Source organism: Oratosquilla oratoria, chromosome 22 (assembly GCF_046742065.1).
Source record: "Oratosquilla oratoria isolate Oo_2021 chromosome 22, ASM4674206v1, whole genome shotgun sequence".
In the NCBI taxonomy this organism is placed as follows: Eukaryota; Metazoa; Arthropoda; class Malacostraca; order Stomatopoda; family Squillidae; genus Oratosquilla; species Oratosquilla oratoria.
The window spans coordinates 15,304,980-15,314,979 of record NC_134798.1 but is presented as its reverse complement, the minus strand read 5'-3'; the positions used below and the strand labels follow the sequence as shown (position 1 = coordinate 15,314,979).

Sequence of the window (10,000 nt, the reverse complement as noted above, 5' to 3'; positions counted from 1 at the left end):
CAGAGGGATTAGCTTGTTAAGTGTAGTTGGGAAGGCTTATGGGAGGATCTTGACTGAGAGGATTAGGAGAATTAAATACGTTAATATTAATCAATATATGATTAAACAAATAAACAATTCTACGGGTTGTATATGCATTGTTTCACGCACATATTAGTGACTTCTACATCACCATATTCAATGTACTCGAAGGTAGGCCACTGAGCGCCTTCTTTTACTTATGTACCGACACCATTTCCACACAAATTATCTTAGTAAGCTCCCATATAGCCACCCTTTTCCATTCAAAACATTTCTTGACATATTCGATCAACTTGTCGTTCGCAAGTAATGACAGTAACTGGCCCAGGGCGAGTCTCATCGTGCAGTCTCTGCTTTGACACCAAGTCTTTCCTCTGATTTCCCATGATTCTCCGAAAGTACTTGGTCTGGAAGACATCAAGATGCCTCTTTAGTTCAGCGCTCAATGAGCTTGTTGTGGATGTGATGAGGATGATATAGGAATATATCAATTCTTTCATAGTGAACAAGTTTAATTTTTTTCTCGCAACTCCTTTACTAACTTTCCTGGAGTACATACATTGAAGGTACCTTTCATTGAAACAAACAAAAATGATTATTATAATGAATAAGCAAGAAATAGGTATATATATAAACAATAAATTAATTGATGAATAAGAAAAATTGAAAAATTAACAATCAAATATATGTAAGCGAATAAGTAAGTAAATAGATAAATAAATTAATAAACCACCAAATAATAGATAAACAGATAAATAAATAAATCGATCAATTACATAATATATAGATAAATGAATAATAACAAGTGTATAGTCAAACAACAATAGATAGATAAAATTTAACCTCCGTGGCGCAATTGGTTATCGCCTTCGGTTCTTGATCGAAAGATTGGTGGTTCGAGTCCACACTGGAAGCAACTTTAAATAAAAAGTAACAGTTATATTCAGATGGCGTCGTTGTATCAGAGGGCAAAGATAAACGATTTCCAGTCAGGTGTAGCCATCAAAGGAGGTCCGACGCACAATTTCTTCGATTCGCGCATTGTCATTTTAACTTGGACTTATAAGATTGGTACATGTTTCAATATGGCGACGTTTTATGAAATTGAACAAATATTCACACCTGTCAAGTAGTCTCCAAGACCCTGTTCATACTAGATGGTACTGCTCTGCAATGATATTAAGTGAGATGAGGTATATTACTCTTTACCATAGACGAATTACTCTGACTTCTACAACAGAAACAATAAAACAAGATGAGCTCAATCTTGGCATCATAGTTCAGGTAGAATATTTCTTCAGAATTAATCTATTTTCCTTCATGGTATAATATGATTGACTCGAAATATCAAAATCAAGCTGGGTAAAGAGTTTTCATTTACCTTGCCTTATATTAAAACAAATATACATCTTATAATCAATAAGATATTTTTCAATGAATAATTAAGATTTATTAATTTCTTGGTGATCGATAGAATTGCATAGCTTAAAAGAGACTGAGTGTAGGCAACGACGACATGACGTCACGAACTTATGTATTTCATAAAAATGTGACGTCATGTCGTTAGTATTCAATCATTATGTCATTATTATGCCTTATATCGCTAATATATGATACTTATAAAAAGATCAAACTCATATATATATTTCTATTCCTGGCTAATGTGTATTATCAAGTTCTCATGTACATTTTGAGAATATGGGTGGTCTACCTTTGATCGACGACTTCTCTGCTAGACTCAAGATAGAACACGTCTTATCATCAGATCTTCTACTTAACCTGAAGTGCAAATAGGTTCTCACAAAGTTATCTAAACCAGCCTCTTTGTCTATTGACTCACGGTAAGGGCTTCAAGTAATCCTCAATCAGATAGAAACTTATTTATAGTCAATTTATTTTTCATTCACTCCGGATCAAACAAAATGCTTTCAGTAACCAAAGTAAAGAATGCATATCATTTCCGGATCAAAAAGACAAATCTTTCAGAAACAGCTCGTTTACTGGTAAGTCTTCATAACTAACATATACATGATCTTCATCTTACAAAGGTTACTAAATCTATGTCAGATATACACAGTGACACTGAAAAAACAATCATACTATATTTACCCTATGGATTGTTTTGCATGTTTAAAATTTGAAATATTAATACTGTGGTTTAGGTATTCATTCAAAATATTCATAAGAAGTCATTTTCCATTTCATGGTAGTTTTATGAAATATTCAAGAACAGACATCAAATAGAAGCAAAATATCTATATCACCTTCAGTTTTACTATCTGTAATAGAAAAAATTTCTGTACGAATCTAGTGAATTTTAAAAATGGAAAATGCAAAAGTGATCAGTAGAGCTCTGTATCGATCCACGGACCTCTGGGTTATGAGCCCAACACGCTACCACTGCGCCACCCTGCTGTCAATACAGGATCAAAAATGAAAATGTGATTAGCAGAGCGTGGTTTCGATCCACGGACCTTTGGGTTATGGGCCCAACACGCTTCCAACTGCGCCACTCTGCTTCGAAAGTAAAAAGCTTAATTGTTCTATTTAAACTCAAACTCTGAGGAACCTGATGCCACTCAGTGGATCCCAGTGTATGATGATGATACAATTACTGTTATTCTAGTTTCAATGGCTTTCAAGAATTTGTCAAATTGACTAATACATAAATGTAAATACAATAACAAGTTGAAATAAAACATAAAACAGTGATTGTTAAAAGTAAATGGCTAGAGTCGTCTTCAAGTCGCTTCAAGTTCTCTCCAGGTCCATCGCTACAAGACCTCGGGATTTTCTCTTTTTTTCTTTTTTTTCCTTTTCTTTTTCTGTCCCATGTGGGTCTGTGTGTGTGTATGTCTTTGTGTACAAAAACATATTTTTTTGCGTGTATGTGTGTGTTATTTGTTACGGGACTTCGCAACCGTAAAGACGATAAGCGTGTCGTGGAGTCATTCTCGACCCTCGGGATACTTCTTCGAATAAAGTCCCCTCGACCGTCGTCGCCTCCGTGGTGCAATCGGTTAGCGCGTTCGGTTCTTGAACCAAACTTTGAGGGTTCGAGGCCACCTTGGCTGCGAATTTACAATGTTGCTCGTGTACTAAAGTGACGCCCATCACTAAGCGCCCAACATTACCTGATAAAAGATTTCCAGTTAGGTGAAACCATTCAAGGAAGTACGACGGAGGATTGGTACATACATGTTTGGATACAAGTAGTATCAGTAGTAGAGTATTAGTAGCATTGGCATTAGCTCAGGCGCTAAATGGATGTACGACAATCCATGCTATATCTGTACAATGACAGATCTTCACAACAAAGAAGCGACTACTGGGGTATCACAGGCTCCAGTCAAAAATTTGGTTGTACGTTAGTAGTAAAGGTAATGATTTTAAAGTCATAGAAGAGCAGAGAGTGCGCGTCAATATAAACTATTGCAAGCTTATCTCTATCATAGAATTACTGATACCAATATAAAATTGTCGGAAAGAAATAGAGCTTCCAGAACAAAAATATAAATGTGATTAGCAAAGCGTGGCTTTGATCGATGTACCTCCGGATCATGAGCCCAATAAGCTAACACTACACCACTCTCTTGTGAATATAGACAAAGAGAAAAATGGGATTATTTCAATCCACGGACCTTTTAGTTATGAGTCCAATACGTGTCCACTGCGCCACTCTACTCTGAAAGCGAGTTAACTCTGAGACACTTGAATCCAAATAGTGCATGTCGATAATTGATGATAATTCAAATACTATTACACACATTTCAGTAGGGTTTAGAAATTGGTCAAATTCACTAATAGATCAATGTACATACAGTAATAAGTTGAAAGAAATCAAAGATTGTTCAAAGTAAATGGCTGGAGTCGTCTTCCAGAATGGCGCACCTGTCGCATCAACTTCTCCCAAGCTCCTTTGCGACAAGATCTCTCGAATATTATTTAATTTATTCGATGAAACATGTACTTAATCAGTTGATACCTTACAAAGTATTTCAATCGACTAATACAGAGAATGGTAAAAGAAAAGTTATGGGAGTTTAACAAAAATCTATACATAGCATTCATGGACAGTGTGTGTGTGTGTGTGTGTGTGTGTGTGTGTGTGTGTGTGTGTGTGTGTGTGTGTGTGTGTGTGTGTGTGTGTGTGTGTGTGTGTGTGTGTGTGTGTGTGTGTGTGTGTGAGTGCGTGCGTGCGTGCGTGCGTGCGTGTGTGTGTGTGTGTGTGTGTGTGTGTGTGTGTGTGTGTGTGTGTGTGTGTGTGTGTGTGTGTGTGTGTGTGTGTGTGTGTGTGTGTGTGTGTGTGTCTAAGTGTACCTGTGTGTGTGTGTGGCTTTTTGTTTCTTTATTAACAAATCAATTTTTGCATCAAGCGATAAATTTGTTAACAAGCATATAGAAAGTACATACTAATTAATTCATTCGATGAAATCTCTATTTATTTTATTAATACCTCACAGAGTATTTCACTTGACTATTACAAAGAATGATTATAGACAAGTTTTGGGAAATTAGCAATAATCTATACATAACATTCATAGACCTTGAAAAATCCTAGTGGAGAAATATGAAGTAAAGGTACTAAAGTTACAAATGACCCACGTATATGTAACATATAAACAGTTTTCAAGAATCATGACTGTTTCAATTTATATACAGGAGTTCAACAAGGCAGATTGCTCTCACCTATCCTGTTATATAGATATTAGACTTAAAACTCACTTTCGGAAAAGAGGAAACAAAAATAGAGAGTTCCGTTTATTTTGATCACTATCTGTGATCCTCTTCAGCAGATTGAATACAGAATTGAAAAGTCATATATATATATATATATATATATATACAAAGATGTGAGGTGAATATGTAGGAACCAGGGGAGGACTCAATTCTCGTGGCCGACACTACCCGGACATTGTTGGATTTTGTCCACCGTTAGTATGTATGATAACAGACTATTAACTGCTAATGTGGTCATGCAGTCTGGTGACCATTGACCATTTGATATGCTATGATTAGGAACATATTTTATCAATGAAGATTCAATTATTTTTTCTTCTGAAACTACATTTCAGCATCGTCCAATCTATGCGGTGGTCTTTATTGGCAATGTACTGAAATATCTCGTGTCCATATTTTGCTGAATTCTTATGCTCTTTTTTCTAGTTGTTAGGTTTCATCCAGTTTGTCCCCAATAAACAGCATCACAATCTAGACATCAGTACAGAGAAGAATGACCAAAATGATACATTGACTCGGAAATTTGCCTTACGAAGAGAGGCTTAGGCATCTAAACTTACACTCTCTGGAAAGACGCAGAGTGTGGGGTGACACACACACACACACACACACACACACACACACACACACACACACACACACACACACACACACACACACACACACACACACACACACACACACACACACACACACACTCACACACACACACACCACACACACACACACACACGGATACACACACATGCACGCGCACACACACACACACACACACACACACACACACACACACGCACGCACACACACACACACACTTACTTACTTACTGGAAAGACGCAGAGTGCGGGGTGATCTAATAGAAGTGTTCAAGTGGATCAAAGGCTATAACAAGGGAGATGCAAACAATGGTCATCATGATAAAACAACAGGGCAGGACTCGCAGTAATGGGTATAAACTGGACAAATTTAGATTTAAGAAGGAAATAGGCAAGAATTGGTTTACTAATAGGGTGGTCGATGAATGGAATAAACTTAGTAACCATGTAGTAAGCGCTGAAAATATCGGTTGTTTTAAAAAACGATTAGACAACTTTATGGATGGGGATGACAGGTGGTGATGGATACGGAGCTGCCTAGTGAAGGCCTTATGGTCTCTTGCAGTCTCCTTTATTCTTATGTTCTTATGTAATTTATAACCTCCTGGGTTTATGTCCCCTATTTGTCTGTGGTGTACATTGACTAATTTGCTGAACAAGTTGTTGGGATGATTGAAGATAAAGTTAAATTTTTCGGTAATAACTGAGAAATTTTGTTTATGAAATTATTGAAGGGTAATTTTATGCATTTATTATCCCAATTATGTTTCTTAGTAGGATGGGAAGTAGAATTTTAAAAACTTATATTATCCTTGCTAAGAGCTTTTTGTAAAAATCAGTTCGAGGAACCTAGATATCGTGGGCTTCATAATCTAAAAATAAGCTCGAAGTAACAATGTATTTTATTTTGTCATGATAGTGGCTGAAGATATGTAGACAACTCCTTGTATAAATAAGTAAATAGATAAATAGATCAATAAATCACAAAATAATAGATAAACAGATAAATCAATCAATCGATCAATCACTTAATATATTAAAAAAAAAGTTCCCAAGAAGTCAGCTTTTCAATAACAACAATCCTCTCGACAATTCTCGCTTCCTTGGCGCAATTACTTAGCGCCTGTGGTTCTTGATCGAAAGATTTGTAGTTCGAGTCCACACTGGGAGCAAATTTATAATAAAAAATAACAGTTAAATTCCGATGCCCAGCAATAACTGCCAAAGTTTCGCTGAGAAATGGCGTCGTTGTATCAGAGGGCAAAGATAAACGATTTCCAGTCAGGTGTAGCCATCAAAGGAGGTCCGACGCAGAATTTCTTCGATTCGTGCATTATTATTCTAACTTGGACTTATAACATTAGTACATGTTTCGATATGGAGACGTGTTATAAAATGAAACATATATTCACACCTGTCAAGTGGTCTCCAAGACTCTGTTCTGACTATATGGCAATGCCGCGCAATGATATTGAGTGAGATGAAGTATATTACTCCTTACCGTAGATGAATTACTATAACTTCTACAACAGAAAAAATAAAACAAGATGAGCTCAATCTTGGCATCATAGTTCAGTGAGAATATTTCTTCAGAATTAATCTATTTTCCTTCATGGTATAGTATGATTGACTTGAAATATGAAAATCAACCTGGTAATGAGAAGTTCTTATTTAGCTTGCCTTACATTAAAACAAATCTACATTATATAGAAATAAGATATTTTCAATGAAGAACTAAAATTTATTAATTTCTTGATGATCCATAGTATTGCATAGCTTGAAAGTGACCTGGTGTAAGGAACGACGACATGACGTCACGAGCTTCTGTATTTCATAAAAATGTGTGACGTCACGTCCTTAGTATTAAATCATTAAGTCATTATTATGCCTTATATCAATGTTATATGATACTTATAAAAAAAATCAAAACTCATACATATATTTCTATTCCTGGCTAATGTGTATTATCAAGTTCTCATGTACATTTTGAGAATATGCGTGGTCTACCTTTGATCGACGACTTCTCTACTAGACTCAAGAAAGGTACTCGGAAGCTATCTAAACAAGCCTCTTTGTCCATTGACTCACGGTAAGAGCTTCAATTCATCCTCAATCAGATAGAAACTTATTTATAGTACATTTATTTTTCATTTGCTTCGGATAAAAAAGAAATGCTTTCAGTGACCAAAGTAAAGAATGCATATCATTTACGGATCAAGAAAGACGAATCTCTCACAAACAGCTCGTTTACTATTAAGTCTTCATAACTAACATATACATAATGTTCATCTAACAAAGGTTACTAAATCTAAGTGAGATATAAACGGTGACACTGGAAAAACAATCATACTCTATTTACCCTATGGATTGTTTTTCATGTTTAATATTTAGAATATTAATACTGTATTTTAGGTATTCATTAGAAATATTCATAATAAGTACTTTTTCCATTTAATGGTAGTTTTGTGAAATATTCAAGAACAGACATCAAATAGAAACAAAATATCTATATCACCTTCAGTTTTACTATCTGCAATAGAAAAAAATTCTGTACGAATCTAGTGAATTTTAAAAATGGAAAATGAAAAAGTGATCAGTAGAGCTCAGTATCGTTCCTCGGATCTCTCGGTTATGAGCCCAGCACGCTACCACTGCGTAACCCTGCTGGGAATACTCGATCAAAAATGAAAATGTGATTAGCAGAGCGTGGTTTCGATCCACGGACCTTTGGGTTATGGGCCCAACACGCTTCCAACTGCGCCACTCTGCTTCGAAAGTAAAAGGCTTAATTGTTCCATTTAAACTCAAACTCTCAGGAACCTGATGCCACTCAGTGGATCCCAATGTATGATGATGATACAATTACTATTATTCTAGTTTCAATGGCTTTCAGGAATTTGTGAAATTGACTAATATATAAATGTAGATACAATAACAAGTTGAAATAAAACATAAAACAATGATTGTTAAAAGTATATGGTTAGAGTCGTCTTCAAGTCGCTTCAAGTTCTCTCCAGGTCCATCGCCACAAGACCTCGGGATTTTTTTTTTTTTTTTTTTTTTTTTTTTTTTTTTTGTATGTCCCATGTTGGTCTGTGTGTGTGTGTCTTTGTGTACAAAAACATATTTTTTGTGTGTATGTGTGTGTTATTTGTTGCCGACTTCGCAACCGCAGAGACGATAAGCGTGTCGTGGAGTCATTCTCAACACTCGGGATACTTCTCCGAATAAAGTCCTCTCGACCGTCGTCACCTCCGTGGCGCAATCGGTTAGCGCGTTCGGTTTTTCAACCAAAGTTTGAGGGTTCGAGGCCACCTTGGCTGCGAATTTACAATGTTGCTCGTCTACTAAAGTGACGCATCACTAAGAGGCCAAGATTCCCTGATAGAATATTTACTGTTAGGTGTAACCATTCAAGGAAGTCCGACGGAGAATTGGTACATACAAGTTTGGAGAGAAGTAGTATCAGTAGTGGAGTATTAGCAGTATTGGCATTTCCCTGTGGTTTCTGCAATGTGTATATATATATATATATATATATATATATATATATATATATATATATATATATATATAATATGTTTGTATATGTATATACATATACATATACATATATATATATATATTTATGTATACATACATACATATATATATATATATATATATATATATATATATATATATATATATATAATGGAATATAATGATAATGGAAGAGAAGGCAGTAAGGGGAAGATGGGCAGAATATTTTAGGGAGTTGCTAAATGTCAAGGAGGATAGGGAGGGAAAGATAGCTCCAGTGGGAAATGCTAAGAAAATGACCGTGATGAGTGAGGAAAATGGAGGAGAAATAAGGAAGGATGAAGTGAAGGCAGTTGTTAAGATGATGAAAGCAGGTAAGGTACCTGGGTTGGATGGATGCCATGCAGAATGTCTAAAAAAAGGAGGTACAGTGATGGAGAACTGGCTGGTGAGGTTATTTAATGTTTGCTGGAGAGAGAGTAGAGTGCCGGAGGACTGGAGGAGTGCTTGTATAGTTCCACTTTACAAAGGAAAGGGGGAAAAGTGTCAATGTAATAGTTTCAGAGGGATTAGCTTAAGTGTAGTTGGGAAGGCTTATGGGAGGAACAAAGGGAGTAATTGGTGAGGAACAGTGTGGATTTAGGTCGGGTAGAGGTTGTGTAGATCAGATCTTTGTGGTAAGACAGATATGTGAGAAAGCTATAGGAAAGGGGAAGGATGTTTTTTGGGGCTTTTATGGATCTAGAAAAGGCTTACGACAGGGTAGACAGAAAGGCACTATGGGAGGTTTTGCGGATATACGGGATAGGAGGAAAGCTTCTAGGAGCTGTCAAGAGTTTTTATGAGAGTAGTACAGCTTGTGTTAGGATTAGAAATGGAGAGAGTGAGTGGTTCGAGGTAAAAGTGGGACTTAATCAGGGATGCGTTATGTCGCCATGGCTGTTCAACTTGTACATGGATGGGGTAGTGCGAGAGGTAAATGCAAGGGTAGTGGGTCAGGGATTGGAGATGGTTAAAGAAAATGGAGAAAAGTGGGAGGTGAGCCAGCTGTTGTTTGCGGACGACACTGCGCTTGTGGCAGGATCGGAGGAGGGATTGAGGAAGTTGGTGACAGAGTTTGG

General features: G+C 36.4%; 2 non-coding genes across 2 annotated transcripts; both read right to left on the bottom strand.

Moving 5' to 3' along the window:
• Window positions 1-2,467: 2,467 nt before the first annotated feature.
• TRNAM-CAU (transfer RNA methionine (anticodon CAU)) lies at window positions 2,468-2,540 on the bottom strand. The gene has a single exon. It is a non-coding gene; the product is annotated as a tRNA-Met (tRNA).
• Window positions 2,541-8,054: 5,514 nt separating this feature from the next.
• Window positions 8,055-8,127, bottom strand: TRNAM-CAU (transfer RNA methionine (anticodon CAU)). Its single transcript has one exon. It is a non-coding gene; the product is annotated as a tRNA-Met (tRNA).
• Window positions 8,128-10,000: the final 1,873 nt, after the last annotated feature.